This window comes from Phasianus colchicus, chromosome 7 (genome assembly GCF_987193195.1).
Source record: "Phasianus colchicus chromosome 7, bPhaCol1.hap1.1, whole genome shotgun sequence".
Taxonomy (NCBI): domain Eukaryota; kingdom Metazoa; phylum Chordata; class Aves; order Galliformes; family Phasianidae; genus Phasianus; species Phasianus colchicus.
Genome location: NC_143442.1, coordinates 22,347,929 through 22,364,823, shown reverse-complemented (window position 1 = coordinate 22,364,823; position 16,895 = coordinate 22,347,929). Strand labels below are relative to the sequence as shown.

General features: G+C 41.3%; 1 protein-coding gene across 5 annotated transcripts in view; it reads left to right on the top strand.

Annotated features, from left to right (window-relative positions):
- Positions 1 to 323: 323 nt before the first annotated feature.
- SESTD1 (SEC14 and spectrin domain containing 1) overlaps positions 324 to 16,895 on the top strand; it is a 52,916-nt gene continuing 36,344 nt past the window's right edge. For 2 of the 5 annotated variants that reach the window (XM_031601361.2, XM_031601357.2), the window contains exon 1: positions 2,284 to 2,421. The gene's annotated coding sequence lies outside the window, so the exon portion shown is untranslated. Of the gene's footprint in view, positions 383 to 2,283; positions 2,422 to 3,135; positions 3,240 to 5,089; positions 5,161 to 16,895 lie in introns of those variants that run through there. The other 3 variants (XM_090144105.1, XM_031601359.2, XM_090144106.1) reach the window with 3 other exon arrangements.

The window sequence follows — 16,895 nt, the reverse complement described above, 5'->3', positions numbered from 1 at the left end:
AAGAAATCCCACTAGTGATTAGTTGCCAGCCTGTTAGAACCCCATTTGCAATCAGGTTTGAGTCCGACCTGTAACCCACAGCATGATACTGTACCATATCATGCTATACTGTACCATGTTGTATTATATCATACCATATCACACTGTGCTGTGCCACACTGTTCTATTGTAGTGGAGATGCTAAAGTCAGGGCCTGAACCAGTGATTGATCACCTGGTGGGAAGGCAGGGCCAACCCAGGGGAGCTCAGGTGTATGCAATGCACTTGAGTAACTGGAAGGGGTGCAGCCAGGATCCAGACCTCCCCAGACCTCATTTAAGTGGTGGCAGTGGAGGTGAGGGTATCTTACTGGAGGTTCTCGTGTTCCTACAGCCTTCTGAAGGTAAGGCAGCTTCTTTCCTTTATTTTTATGCCTACGGCTGTTACATTTGAACAAACTCACTTGTTGTAGCCTGGGACCTTGCTGCACTGCTGTCACTGCTGTGCTTTCCATTGCATTACAGCTGTATTGTGCCATATCATGCTATATTCTATTATAACTCACTAAATTGTATAATGCTGTGCTGCATTATAGTATGTTATTTTATTATACAAGGAGGTCCTTTCTCTTCTAAAAGTTCAGTCGTTTGGTTGAGCCCTCTTCTCAAAATAATGGGTGTTTACCACCAGTGATGCTCAGTGGCTCCTGGAACAAAGAAGTGGAGCCCTAATCAAAGATCTCTCAAATGCTTCTTTTTTTTTCCCCCCCACATGAAATTCAACTGGGCAAATGGGTGTGTGGCCTCAGTTTCTACCTCCAGGAAGATACAGTAATGTATTTGCACCCATCTAACTTGTTTTTCAATAATAGTGGAAACTACTCCTTTATTTCAAGCCAATTAGTATAAAATTCTTTACATCTAGAATCTTATTCTGCTGAGACCACACTCATATTTTGGCTGCTTCTGCAGAAACTTGAAACTGAGGCTGAGGGTTCGGTGTGCTGACATTGTGGGCAAGATCCTCACTCCTTGCTGCCAACAAGGAAACCCATCAGATCTCCGTGCTCATGTTACTATGCATGAATGGTTTACCTGTTGTGATCCACAGCCCAAAGTACATTCATCTGGGCTCTGATGTTCATCTGTTGTTCTTCCTTTTTTTCTGCTGTTGCAAACGTTCTTACAGGAAAGAGAGACCCAAAAAAGCAGGCTGATGAGCCCTGTCTCTTTGATCATCTCAGAATATATTAATGACAACTCTATGTTTTTAGCTCTTGAGCATCAGAAGGGCTGTGCTGCTGAGAGGAGGGATGGCTGAGGTCAGTGCCACAGCCATGCTCTGCCCATGAGTGGGCTGTGGGTTGGCAGGGAAGCTGGGCTTCCACAAAGCTGTTTAGAGGGGAGAAACCAAGCAGCTGTAGCCTCTGAGACAGTTCTTGTGTTTGGAGTAAGATACAGTAAGTTATATTCAGTCATTCTGCAAATAGTAAGAGTAAGATGCCTGTTACAATAGAGTTTGCCACTTTTTTTTTTGTTATTAAGTGCCATTACGTAGTCCAGAAACAGTGGGTTCAGCAGCAGCTTTAAGACTGACAGCAACCTGACCTTGAACAGTTAAGTTGGAAGTGGGAGCAGAGTGTGGGCTGGTTTTCTTTGCAGTGTTTCTTTCCAGACTCCACATTTTCACTGGTATTGTTTTAGCTTTGCTTAACAGTGTCAGGATGTTTGTCCAAGGCTGGATAAGGATGGGAAGTTATCAGCTATGATCTAGAGCAAAGAAGTAATTAGTTGTGTGGTTATTGAGACCAGTGTCAAAGGGCCAGAGGTGGAAGTAGCAGATAACACATCTGCCCAGGACATTAATACTGATCGGTTCCACCTGCGGTCAGTTTGCCTTGAATTAAACACGCGCTCAGCACGCTGTCTGCAGACCGGATAGTTACAAAGTCACTGGCAAGCGAGGCCTCCACGCCTTACAGCGACTCGTTTACACAGTGGACGCGTTTATCGGAGAAGCGCTGCCGCTGGAACTCGAGCAGCCCCATCGCGGCGGCGCTGAGAGCGGCACGGAGCCCGGACCCCAGCTGGGAGGGGCGGGCTGCAGGCCGGCGGCGCGGCACCCCCTAGCGGGGCGGCGGCCGCGCATTGTCTCCCGGCGGGGTGGGGCTTCTCGTTGCCGTCTCTCGGCCGGGCCGGATCCCGCGCAGCTGCCGCGGCGGCTCCGACGGAGGGAGAGAGGCGGGCGTTTGCGTGTCCCGCAGGCGGGCGCCGAGGCGCGGGCGGAGGCGGGTCGGCTGCCCGTGGCCGCCGTCTCCTTGCCGACGGGGGAGGGATCGGAGCCCTCGCCGGGGCGGCCGCCGCAGCCTGGCCGGAGCGGGCGGGACCCGACTCCGCCCCGCGTCCGCCCTGCCCGCCCGGGCACCCGGAGCGCCGCAGCCCGGTGAGTACGCGCCCGCGGGGGCTCTTCCCGTGCCGCAGCTGCGGCCCCGGCCCCGAGCACCGCGCAGGCCCGGCGGCCTGGCCGCGCTTTGTTTCCCGGCGGCTGCGGGTGCCCCGCTCTGCCGGGTGTCGGCCGGCCGGCCGGGGCGCGGAGTGGCGCGGTGTCCCGGCCTCGCGGGGCGGCCCCGGCGGGGCAGAGCTCCGTCAGCCGAGGGAGCCGGCGCAACAGGTCCGGGCTTTGTCCGTGCAGCCGCTACGGACGTGGCCGCTGCGGGGGGGCCGCCGGGCGGCCGGGGCCTGCCTTTGTGCGGGAGCGCCCAGCCTCTCGGAGCTGCCCGGAGCGGGTCAGCGGGAGCAGCCTCGGTACCTGCACCGCCTCGTGCCGGGCGCCGCGCGTGGAAGCGCTGCTGGCTCGGGAGAGCTGATTCACGGCTGCGGCACGGGCTGCTCGCGGCCCCGGTTGCCATTTCTTTGATTTTTGACAGGTCCATTGTCTGATTGTGTCTGGCTTTGCTCCCCCCGTGATTGTAGCGTCTCGTGCTGCCCATTCATAGAGCCTTTCAGGCAGACGGTTGTTGGTAGGAGATATTCTCTGAAGCGCTTTAAAATGCCGTGTATCCCTGTGCAGAAGCAACTGTTTAAGAGTGAAGCAGATTGTTGCTGTGATATGCTCGTTTTTCTTTTTCTTTTTTTTAATTTGGTGCTTTTCTTGCAGTGAGCACAATTGGAGATGCTTATGTGGATTGGAATCAGTGGCTGCTCCTGTCAGTGGCTCTTTCATCTCTGTCCCAAAGGAAATAGTGGCCCTCTGCGTTCCTGGTATTGCAGTGTCTGCATTATCCAAATGATTGGATGCTGACTTTGTTCACTCATTTAAATTCCTTGTGATGAAGAAGCACTGTTCGTTGTTTTGTTGTATTTTGTTGTTGTTGTTTTTCCTCCTTTCCCCATTCTGTGATACTATCTGTTAAGGTTTAGTGCACAGTAAATCACAAGTACTATGATTATATTCCAGGAACAGCTACGTCGATGAGCTCATGTAAGGGCTCTCATATTTCTGAATTTATGCACTTTTGCAGTCTTGGTCTTGTTGTCCATACCAACCATTTTTGTTGTCAGTTTAACAAAGGTAATGGGAAGGTTGGCTTAGGAGCTTAACTGAAGCACGGACAGAGAGGCCTGTGCTTTCTTGGAGGGTGCTGATCCTGCTTTGCTTTGTGGTCAAAAGCAAACAAACCTAGAGATAGTTGCAGTGCTCTTAGTGATGGGTTTGGGGTTTTGCATTATTCTTTCCATCATAAGTTGTTGCTTCTTAGAGAATTGTGTAAAATCATCTCAGTCAGTTTTTTTCCTAAAGCTGATGTCTTATTTGCAGTTTAGATATCTGTATTATCATTTTTTCTGAGGGGGGGAAGTAGAGAAAATTGTTGCTGTCTGATAAGAAACAGCGCCCTGATGTCTCTTTGAGTTATAAGCTGTAGTTATAAATTAGGTGTGGAATCACATTTCTCAATGTAGCTTGCACTAACAGGGAAAACAAACATTTCTGGTGTTGATTGCTGTTTCTTAGCAGGGTGAAAGAAAATGTATCAGATGAGTTTCAGGTCAGTGTCAGCTTGCTGCTGTTTGGGAGGGACATGAGGGAGGGAACAGGACATACATGTGGAATAGACAAAATGCGTCAGTGGTGAGCTTAATCGTGATGCTACGCAACTGGCCAAGTCTGTAGGCTGGAGGAGGAGGAGGAGGGATGACAAGTAGTCAGGAAATCCACACTATTTTCAGTAGGCAGCTCCAGATCAAACGGGTGAAACCTGCCCTGGGCGATGATGTCTCCAAACTTTCAAAGCACATCTTCCCAGGTCTCTTGAGCACTTGCTGTTGGTACCTTCATCCCTGATCTGAAGGTACATACTCTTCCCTTCTCTCCATCTTCTTGGTTTATTTGTCTCTCTGGCAAACTTCTGGTAATACTGCTCTTGATGAATTTAGAACATGTTTTGTGGGAGAGTGTTGTAATGACTGCTGCAGCTTAGTTATCTGTATAACCTGTGAAAGGTATTTAGTGTATTGGCTTCACCTGTAAGCACAGGTGTGAGTTGTTGGGTGGTATTTAATCACCACTGCAACGTCTTCTGCAAGTCTTAAAGAATTTGCTGAGGCTTTTCATCTGATGCTTATCTCTTAATCCTACATTTTCCTAATGCCGATGGGGGCTTTTCCATCTTCAGTTCAAATTCTAATTCACTTTAAAGAAAAAAAAAAAAAAATAGCGGTGTTTGGCTTAGTTCATAGGAATACCTTCATCTTTTTACAAAAGATTTTTTCCTTTAGCCTGAAACTCAGCGTAGATTACCTCTGCCTGAAAGTGCACTATGAGGATTCTGGATCTTGTTACTTTCCCACTGCTTCCGGTGCTGCCTCAGGAGCATTGCCTGCTAATTATAAACAATGTTGATGTCTACCATATGTTTTGGTAGAAAATGCAGGATTCCTGCTGTCCCAGGCAATATGAATGCCTAGTTTTGCAAGTATTTGTGAACATATACTAGAAAAGTGGTTCCCTTATCATGTAGCTTTGTATTAAAACCCTGCTTTCAGTCTCCAGGGAAATAAAGTTTTAGGATGAGTATTAATTTCTTAAAAAATACAGACTGTTCTTAATCTAGATTTGTGGAGTCTGGACTTTGGAGCTGCACCTTTGACCCTGAACAGAAAGTGTTGTGTTCCAGTACCAATGGTAAGATTGATCTGTTCCAAAACTAAGATTGTACAAATCTTTCTGTGATTTATTTGGGTGTCATGAAGCTGGTGAATACACTGCCTTGAAAAGTATCCTTGAAGCTAGTGTTGCACAGGCTTACTTAAACTGTTGCTGATGTCCTCTTGAACTCACCTACTTTTCTTTGAAGGTTTTACAATGTGACAAGATGAACAAACCTGATATGACAAAAGGGAAGCTTCAGATACTGAAGTTCTGCAGTTTGATTTGTGTTACAGTGTTTCACATAGCGTCTCACGCAGCAGTGTTCTCAATTGTGTGGTTGATGCTTTCCATGTAAGACTGGAGATGAGCAAGTTCTAAAGAGAGCTGTGATTGTAGGTTAGAGTAAGGAAGAAGTTATAACAGCATCAAAAGAAATTGTTGTTGATCTGGTCTTGATAAGCTTATGTACACAAGAGAAATAAGACTTGAACACCTTGAGTGAATGGGCAGAAAAAGCCACTGGCAAGGCTTTGTATTTTTTTTTAGACTGAGAATGGGAGATTTTTAACTGAGGATCTCCTTACAGGAGGCTCTAAATTCAACAGGGAGGCAAGTGAAAATGAATATGGAGTGTTTTCCCATTTCTAAGTGGAAGATGAGCTGCAGCTTTTTTAGGACCAACTAAAATTTGGAACACTGGGACAGAACACCCAAAGGAAATTAGTTAAGAGATGATGAAGATGTGATTTAGAGCTTCGTAGAAGCAATAATTCAAGGGAGGTAAATGTAGTAGGCACGTGCCAGGCTAAATTCCAACAGCACAGAGACGTGTTCTTAGAAAGATATCATGAGAGGATGAATGTAGACCAGACAAAAAAAAAGTGTTGCATGAATATGATTGATTTGATGTTAATGTATTATGTATGTGTCTGAGCTTGAGAAAATAAATGGCCATTTTTAAGGGAGAGAGTTGGGACTGACATAATACATAAATGAAAGGTGCCATGGCTTATCTGCTTTTAGGTGTTGTTGAACACCCTGGTTTCTGATCTGTATGCTCCAAATCATATCATAGAATCATAGAATGGCTTAGGTTGGAAGGGACCTCAAGGATCATCAAGCTCTAACCCCCTTGCCGCAGGCAGGGCTGCCAGCCTTCAGATCTGGCATACTTTTTGCTGATTCTTTCATGTGATGTTCTAGTTGAGCCCTAGAAAATAGTATCTGTGAAATGTATGAATGTGCTATGCCTTTGCAAGGTACTCCAGATAGCAGATTAAAGCTTGATTTTTTTTTTTTTAATTTTGTTTTTTTTCCCCATGTTCTTTAAAGCATATGACAACCTATTTCTACTATCATATAATGTTGTATCTTTTCCTGTGAGGATGAGCAGTGCTGTGGTTACTGCAGGTGGTTGCTGTGGCTGATTTGATTGTGGTTTGGAGCTGAAATGTTCAGGATTTTTCACGAGTACAAAAACCAGAGACAGCTCTGCAAGTTGAGAGATTTTATTTCTTTCATGCACAGTATCTTAAGGGCAGCACGGTTATTTTGTGTAGCAATGCATCTCTGTTGTTCTGACATATTTTGAAACTTGAAATGTGCCCAGATCTGGAATATCTCAGTTTTCTACTTTCCAGTTTGTTAAGATTAGCGAAGCTCTTAAATTGCTTATTTCTTATGTGGGGATTTCAATTCTTAATTCTTATCCTCTGTGTCTAATCTGTGTGCTCTGCAGTGGGTTGAGGTGTGTGACACTACCTCATATATTACTTCAAAATACAGAGGCAACTGTTCAGGATGGTTCAAAGCCCACACACAGTCTTATTTTCCTTAACTGGGAATTTAATTTGTCAGATATCAAACCCAAAGTTTGAGAGATTTGTAAATAGTCTCACTGTTAGTGATTTGTTTTGGGTCAGTTTTCTCCACCTTAAACAAGTAACTTTTTTCTGCTGTATTTCTGCATTTCCCCACTCAATTTTCTTCTTTCTCAAACAACTCCTTGGCCTCTGCCCCAGACTCTCTTTGGCTTTTACTTGAGAAGAGTGTTTGTTTCTGTGCAATTATAGTGTCATACTGTCCTGAGAAATGATTCTGAGGGACTGAGCCACACGAACTTGTAACCAATGCCAAGTATGTGTATTGTTCTGAGGTTGTAGAACTAGATTGTTTTCTTATATAAATGTTATAAAAGGAACAAGAAGTTCTAATCTGGCACCCCAGAGGAAAGTTATTTTTCATTTACTTTGAGCTGCCAACAGTTGCACTCATCAGTGCAGCTGTTTGTCCCTTGACTTCATCTTTTGATTTGGCTGCTTATGGAATTGTCCAATCCCTTTCCTCCTACTGTCTGATTAGTTTTATAAAGTACCAAAGGCATAAGAGCTCTCTACGATCTTTCATCACGAACTGGTTTAGAACAATTCTTTAAAATATTGGTGATAAGGGACTTATTTTGCCCAATTCTTTTGTGCAAGCTTCTGACTGTGGTGTGGCTTATTTTTTTTTCCTTCAGTAGAGGAAGTGAGAGGAGGGAGGTGTATCTCACTTTATTCTATTACTCAGTATTTTTTTGCTAAGTTAAACTGAGCTTGTTTCAGTTGCAAGTGTTTGCAGTCTGATTTGTCTTGCTTCCACATGATTTGCAACTAAGTACATTTTAAGAGCTGAACCTGTTTTTTTATGGGTGTTAAGGAAGCGTCATGAGGAAGAAAAAAATGCTTGTACTGTGCTTTGAACATTGTATTTCAGTTGACCAATTGCTATGTTCAAATAGCAAAGGGGTGTAAGAAACCACCTCCCATATTGCATCATTTTGCTTATGCTGTGGTCACTCAGTGCTCTGAAGTGAGCTGGGACTCTTCCAGATGACTGCAGCTCCTTGCTGCTTTGGCTGCCTGTTGTGAGGCAGGCAGTAAGGTCGATCAGATTCTGCTGCTGCCTGTGCTGGCATCCTGAAAGGGAGGTTATGGAATTCTATGGAAAGCCCTGTTGTTTGCTGCTCTCTGTAGATGGGCAGGAGAGGAAATAAGGGATCCATCCAAAACCTGACAAGCACTTTCTCTCCTTCGTTAGCTTAATGCTGCTTGGATACTGCTGTAATTTAGCATATACTGTATGTTTGGCTAGGCCTGAAACTGGAAAGGTTAGAAAACTGGAGCATGCAATAATTTCATATATCACATGTTGTGACATCATTACAAACTTCTGCTTTTCTATGGGTTGGAGTTTGACTGCTGGCTGTGGACCTGACCTTTTGAATCCAGGGTAGTGCTGTTCCTTTGGAGTGTGCTAATTGCTGCAGCCCTGTGCTTGCCCTTGTGTGAGAAGCCTGGGGTGCAGGTATCCTGTGTTGCAAGTGTGGGTTATTAGCTATAGTGTTTCTGTGCTTTTCCTTTTCTTTTGCTCTGACATTTGCTGTAAGTCTGAAGAAAAGCTCTTGTTCTGTGAAATGAATAGTTGACTGAGATCAAAGTTAAACTTAAGAGTACAATGCCTTTTTCTTCTCGGGTAGCATAGCTGCTGCTCTTATTCTCTTGTTTTCCATTTGCTTGCTCCCTATTCATTAGGTTGCTCATCACTTCTTTTTGCCACTCATCATTTATTTCACTGCTTTCAGAATATTGGAGGGAGGGAGGAGTGAGCATGGGAATTGAATACCAAAAATGGATTAAATAGAGGAGGTAGTTATTCAAGACAGCACTTTCAAATTCAGTTGTTAGATGAATGACCATGTGTACAAGTTAGGACTTGAATATCCAGATGGGAAAAAAAGGACAGGAGAAATTGAGTACTTTTTTCAACCTTAAATTTGATATGGCTGTGACAGTATGTCTTTGGTAGCTTTGCACACCGTTCACAGAATGTTTATCCAAAAGTTGGATATGTTTTTCAAGCTACACTGACCTGCTGTTGCAATTCACAAGTTGCTGAGTTAAGAGTACTAATCACACGTGTTTCATAGAACTGACATTGTATGGTTGCATTTTACAAATAAACCTATGGACTGAGGAGAGTTCATCAGTATATAATTTTTATTTTCTTAATCCTTTGGTATGAATTATCATTTAAGGAAGACTAGGAATATTTTCTTCATGTACAATTTGAAAATAGGCGCAGTATAATATTTGTGTGGTCTTTTAATATTTTGTTCAAGGTCTTCTAACACTTGAAGAAATGCTGCTCCTAATGTGTTGGTTATCTGCTTTTGAGTACCTAAGCTGATGTTCATCTGTCAGCTTTATTGTTACTTTGAATCTGTCCAGCTGAGCAACCCAGTTCAATTTGCTCTTTGATTAGAAACAAAGGTAATGATTGAATGTTTACAGCTTCCCCCCCGTCCCCCGTCTGGGTTGGTTTAGTGTGCTTCTCAAATTCCCCTGGGATGTAGTGGGAGAGATCCATTTGTGTTCTCTCTGCCACTATCCCATAACTTTAATGTAGCTTTAATGGAAGATAAAATAATGAACTATGGTAACTCTGATATTTAGTTTTTTCTCTCTCTTGCATATGGATTTTATTTTGTGTATGGATGAAGTTGTTTTAAGCTGATCCAGATTGTCTGGGCTAATGCTTTTTTTGGGTTGAAGCTAGCATCTGTGTGCTGGCCTCGGAGAATGAAGCTGTTAATTTTGAAGGCTTGCAATTCAGAAGTTGAGTTTAAAAGCTCAAAACTTCAGCCTATATGATCAAAGTTTTTTTCTTTTGATTTTTTTTCTCCAGTATTTCAGAATGTCTGTTGTCATTTGTGCTATTGTTTGTGTCTGGACTTGCAAGCTGTTACAGTTTTGAATGTAGCTGCCCATCTGCTCCTTGGCTATTTATAGGCAAATCTATGGAGCTCCTTATATTCTCTCAAGTCTTCAAAACATTAATGAATTAAACATCACAATGCTCTTGCGAAAAGGGAACTAATGCATAACATCTCCGTTTTACAGATGGAGAGATTGAATGAAGACTAAAAGGGATAAATGACTTGCTGAAAGCCATATGTATATTTCATAGCAGGACAAGGAATGGGAACCAGATTTTTTTTTTTGAGCTTTCATCTTGTTTAGCAGATCAGCTACTCTGTATTGCTGGATAAGTGATGAGAAAATAATACAATTACTAGTTTTCTGAAACTTGCAATAGGTACTCCTGAACAGACAGACTCATTTAAGGATCTACTTTGTGCTTCAAATCTAATGAATTTGAGCAGTTGGACCCCTCACAACAAAGACATCGAGGCTCTGGACTATGCTGAGATAAGGGCAATGAAGTTGGTGAAGGATTGGGAGCATGAGTCTTATGAGGAGTGGGCTGAGGAGAATGGAAGGTTCAGGGGAAACTATTGCCCTTTACAGCGATTTAAAAGGAGGTTGTGGTGAGGCAATGGTCAGCCTTTTTTCCCAGGTGACAGTGATAGGATGAGAGGGATTGCCCTCAAGTTGCACCATGCAAAGTTCAGGTTGAATGTTAGGAAAAACTTCTCTGAAAGAGCGGTGAGGTATTGGAACAGGCTGCCTGGGAAAGTTGTTGAGTCACTGTCTCTGGAGAGGTTTAAGGAAAGAGTAGGTTTAGTACTTATGGATGTGGTGTAGTGGGCAGTATGGTTGTGGGTGGGCCACTTGACTAGTTGATCTTAAAGGTCTTTTCCAGCCTTAATGATTCTTTGATTCTATAATTGTGTATGTAATAATTCTTCCTAATCCTGAATTCATTTTGATTGTTAATGGTTCCTCACCAGTGTCTCCCACTGCATTCCCTAGAGAGAAAACATGTTAATTGCAGTCAGGCTCTCTAGCGTGTTCAGGGCATCTTACTTCCAGTCACCTAGTCAGTGCAAGCCCATGGACTTCATCTGCCTTCTTAATAGACTTTTCAAATGATCTTAAACAGCATCTGGTTATTTCTTATTTAATTAATTTTGTTGTATGAAACTGAAGACATATGGTAGAAAAAGCAGATTATATCTTCATTCATCAGAAATGATGCATTTAAACTTTGCATTGCATGCGGCTTTTGAGTGTTTTCTGTGGTTTTATTTTACTTTTTTTTAGAAAGTATTTTTAGAATTTCAAATTGTCTTGGATCAAACAGCGTGACTTTTGCCAGAGCTCAGAAATGATAGGAGATGCAGCCTGTCTAGTCATGATTTGATTTTGCATGGGAGTGCAGCCTGAAATATTCAGTCTTCCAGTATTTCTGTGCAAATATTCAAAAAAAGCAAATACATTGCTGAAGATGAACACAGGTGCATTGCTTTAAAAACCTGAAAGCCATTATCATTCTAAACGAGATCAGTGAGTTCTTCGCTGTAGTCCTTTCATTTTTAGCATGTTTCCTATATACAGAAATTTTATAATAGAGCCAATAAAAATACCACATCTCAAGCAGATTGGAAGTGGGCATGCAGCACTCTGGATTGTTTCTCACCTATAGCAAATGTATTTGATCTTTTTAACTTGTTTTGTTATCTGTAACACTATAAAGTCGGTCTCTGGTTGGGAAGTGATGAAGTTCAGTCTCTTGCAGAAGTTCACTTTCTGTAAGTGAATCCTCTTTTCAGTGTTCTTGTGTTATTTTTCCCCTCTCTAGCTTTTTTCTTTAAGTTAAAATGTGTTTCTTTTTTAAAATTGAGTAGATACTGATTTGTTTCTTTCAGCTAGGGACCATTACAGTGTTGAAATCGCATCATTCTTTACTGATCTTCCTTATTCTATATTGAGAGCTTGATGGTCAGTTTAAGACTGTCATCATGTCTTCTTCCAAACAATTCAGTTATTTACAGGACTAAGTATACTTACATGTGATTTTGCTTATCAATGTACTTTAAAATACCTTTGCTGTCTGTGGAAAGTAAACACAGGATCTCTTAATATTATTTCTTTCCAGTAGAGAAATAGCATTTAATTTCATTCATCCTGAGATTCTCTGGAGTGTTAAAGATAGTGAGAGGCAGTAAATCTTTCTTTAATCTTGAAGAGTTTTTCTTTCTGGTGTGCTCAGACAGTGTGCTGTAGAGAGTCTTGTTCTGGATAGGGCATGTCAGAAATCTCACGAAGAGAGGTAACTGCAAGCTTCAGGAGTTTCTGGAACAAAGGCCAGGTGTTTAAATTACAATTCTGACTCACCTCCCTTCACTCTCAATGAACAGAACACTTCCTCTGGTTGCAGGAAATATGGAACAAAGGAACTATTTTGATCCATGAACATTGCCAATATTGTGGCAGAAAACCATGTAGTGAAATCTGTGTTTTACTAACAGCAAAAAAAAAAAAATGCTCACTGGAGTCAGTAAGTTAATGCTTTTACATGTAAAGGTGTGATGATTATGAAGTGTGAGTGTGGAAGTTTTCTTTTGTTCTTGATTATAATAAAATCCATTTGTAGTAATTTTGAAGTGTAACTTAAGGATTTTTTCCTTTCCACCTTACCAGGTGTGTGTTCCACCTCTGAAAGAAAAAAGAATACTATCAAAGCTATTTAGCTACTTGCATGATTTAGTTTCTAATGGAAAGGCAAAAATGATTGCTGGAGTCATTCTTGAGTTTTGTGTTCTATGTAACGGCCCACAGTTTTCTTGTCTGCAGCATACAGGAAGATTTAATAGGGTTCTTATCTGAGTAATTGTTTAAAGTGCAAGCTGCATTGAGATGCAGTTTCCTGAAAGACAGAATTTCTGTATGTTTCCTTCTGTAGTGTGGGAAGTGTGTTGCGCATGCATAAATAACAAAGTCACTTAAGTAGGGAGATTTGGGCTAAGGGGTGTTAATGAACATTGTGAGTCACTGTGCATTAGAACAGGGAGGGAGGATAAAAAAAAAAAAATTAGTGTTATTTCTGTTTCTTAGTTTAAAAAAAAGTCAGTGGGTTTTTCTGTTGGCAGCGAAGTTCATTGTTTTATCAGAAAAAGGAAAACTTACTCTATTTTACCTCGGGTGCCCTGTTTGAAGTTTTGCTTGTTCTTTTTTCTTTCCCCACTTTCCCTAGATCACTTACAATCTGGGTTCTGTTGACTTTTTTTCCCCAAGGAAAAAAGTTCCATTTGTGTACATGACTATAGAAGTACCCAGACAGAGCTCCAGATCTCAATCTGAAGCCTTGTGCTTGGAATTAAAAAAATAAATAAATAATAATAATAATAATCTTGGTCTCTTTTTTCTGGGACCTGTCTTGAATTAGGTATTTTTTGTGCAGAATTAGGTTTACCTTTTTCTTCATATGAATTGATTCTTTTTGTAAATATGCGAGATACTACTTTTAAGGGGTTGGAGGTGGGGAAAGGTAGGTTCAGGCATGGTAACTGCAATTTATGGAGACCTCAGGTTCCTCTTAGCTTTGCTGTTATCTTTTGCATCTGGCATTTACTTCTCAGAAGTGGTCTGTAGGTTATATTTACTTCAGCTGTAGAGCAATAGCAGTCTGAGCAGAACTTGGTGCCTACTGTCTCCCTTTGGTTTTAGACTAAGAGGAGTTAAAGGGCTGCACTTAAATACAAAATGTTGCTTTCCTGATGAGCCCCTCTCATGCTAAAGTTTTCTAAAGGCTTTGTCATAAATCAGGTGTCTGTGTGATGGAATGTTTTGATGGGTGAACCCACTAGTAATCACAAAATGTGGTTCCTTGTAGGCTGGCACTGCAGAGCTTTCTCCAGGAGCTGTTCTGACTTTAGTGTCTTGCTTGGTTCCTTTGCAACCAATAAATCCTCCTGCTTGAAGTCCACTCTGGGCTTTCCCTTCTTTCACCCTGTGGCTTTGCCAACGCTGTGTGAACAGCTGATTATAATAAAATCCGCTTGTCGTAACTTTTAAAATATAACTTTCTCCTAGCACAGGTAGCCTGCTGGTCTGCCTGCTGTGGTAGGGATCTGGGTTACTTGCCAGGAACTGATGTCAATAACACACTAGTGTTATACGTATTGTACCTTATATAAGGTTAAATTGTGTAAATGTAACATTTATGTAAGTGTTTATTTGAGGAAGGTGGGGAGGCAGAAGCACACCATTAAAATTTCTTTTGATTTGTTCAGTTTATTTTCCTGGAACTAATTCCCTTTAGGGAGACATTTGGTTCAAGATAAAGTGGAATCTAAAAAACAATAACAATAAAACAACAATACCTACAACCTCCCCCTAAACAGCCATGAAATAACCTGCCAGCAGCCCTCTCCAAAAGCCCAGCCCCCTAAGAATCCTGAATCAGAGTTTAGCTCACTTCTGAGTTTTACAGGAGTGGGAATATGTTTCTTTGTAAACTTTAGAGATTTTCACATGGGGATGTAAAAATAACCAATATTAACCTCAGTTTGTTTTTTTTTTCCTTCTTCAGACTTAAGGTGTATGAGAAGGAAATGAACTAAATCATGTAAAGATTATGAGCTCATTTCATATGCTCCTTAAAATAAGAAATGCTTAGGAGCTCTGGGTCTTACTTTATCCTTGTACCTACAACAAATAAGGACTTTCCCACTGGGTTGGTGATCATGAGTTACGCAGTAGGAGTTAATATAAAATAACAATTGCACTTTCAAAGCTGCCTCAGGGGGAGTGTCTTGATAAAATGTAGGATTCATGAAACTTCCTCCTTGACCAGCATTCTATTTCTTTTCCTGGGTCTTCCTTCTTTGTTTTTCATATGTGCTTAAAAGCTAGAGCAGTAAGTCTACACACTGTTTGTGGAAGACGTCACACATTTACGTCAACCACTGGATGAGCTTGTCTGGAGTTCAGCATGGGACTCTGGATGGACTACAAGTGCATGACAACCACGTTGTATTGCTGTGCTTATTGACTCCCATGTAATTAGGAGATGGTGAATATTTTTAGTTTTGTTAAAGAGAATGGGTGGTAGTTCTTCTAGGCTGAAAGTCTTCACAGTGCAATGAACGTGATCTATGACCAAGTTGTTTGTTGCTTCCGTATAGTATCACTATTTTGTTTGGTGTTGAGCGGTACCATGTAAATGGTACAAGTACAGAAAGATGTCTGACATTATATGGTATCAGTAGTATTATGTATGACAGCAATTCTAATCTGCAAATATAGATTCACAGACAGAAGTGTATGAAGTAGTAAATTGTCAGGGTTTGAACACAAGGAGAAAAAAGAAGGGGCCAGAGAAATTTTCTAGGAACTAATCTCCATCTGCACTTAGCACTCTGAATCAAAACAAAACTCAATGGAAGGTGGCTAGTAGTAGCCCAATGTGTGCATATGTATAAATGTTATCTGTTATATTGTTGATATAAACCCCTTGATATGTCTTTTGTGCATATTCAATGATTCTTGAAATATTATGTTAAAATTCAAGCTAATTTAAGTCTCCAAGAGGATTTAGTCATTTTTTGTATATTCTTGAAAAAAAATGCAGCCATAACTGTGTATTCATATTTTCACATTTAACAAGTGTATTAACTTTTTTCCTTAGATATTGTGTATCCTTTCAGCATCCTACAGAACTTCATTTTCTGAAAGATTTCTGTTCTTTGGAAGCTTGTCGTTTGCCAGTGCTCAGGCTGCAGTTCTTGGAATGGCTGGGGCCCTAGTCAGTCTGCATCAAAGTCATTCTTCTTATTTATGTAAACTCACTGTATTTGATGTGTCTGTCAGTATTACATCTTAATGTTCAGGACTGGCTCCTGCTCTTTATTAGATTCTGCTGCTTAATTTACTCAGTTGTAATCTGCCAATGTTTTTTCATTTTTTTCTATGGTTTTATTTCCTTGCTTAATTATTTACTGGACATGACCTCTTAGCTGTACTGGATTGTTTCAAATGCATGTCTTGGGATGTTATCACTAAAACTTAGCATTTCATGCAACTGTTTAGCAGACGTTCATCAGTAGAGTCAATTCTAATACATTTCCTTTATATGTTTCTTGATTGTATTTTGCAACAGCAGAAGTATATATTTGCTTAAACACTTTAAGTTTTCTTTCTGAAAGAGTAAACTGAGTACAACAGTTACCAACTTATGACCAGTAAAGGAAATGTTTCTCAAAGTGCTTTGAACTACAAATTAATGTCACGGGCTGAGTAACTTGCATGTCGTTTTTGTGACATTTACTAATAGGGGAAAAAATTAGTTCTTGAGAATGAAACCAGTTTCTGAAGGAGCAGTATGTTTGTTTTGGTGATTTTCCTTGTCTAGTATGAGTGGGTTGTCTCAACTCTTTCACAGTTTAGTTTTATCTGTTTTCTTATGGGTTTTTCTCCTGAAAGTTTGTTTAACTGAATCTGAAAACTATGATGCTGGTCTTGGTGCAGGAGGAATGGGAAGGTGTGATTGCTGAGGCTCAAGTGAAGTTTATTACCAGGAAAGCACTGTATGCAGTGCTCTGGGGTGTAGCAAAAACATGACCTCAGGAATACTCACAGGGGTGAGTTGCTGCTTTGTGCACCTGGAGGAGGAAGGAGGTTGCAGTGCCGACATCCTGTTCATAGTCAATGAAACACTGATGTTTAATCACAATGAAGTGCAGTTTTTTTTTTTTACACAAAGTTGTACAAAGGAAGGGATTTGGGAACAAAAGAGCAAAAAGCATTTCCATCTGTAGGTTAGACTTGCTTATTTTGACTAATCATATTTTTCTTTAATTGAAGATCTACTAATGGCAGGGTAGTGATGGTGTCCTGATGTAAATGAAACAAAAAGTATTTCATAGTAATATTCCTGGTGATGTAAGATGGACTATGAAAACGTAGATGAGAGCACTAGTTTTATTTACATGTTCTATTTTACGTCTGAATGACCAGGCAAGTAGGTGAATTGTTTTTCTGACA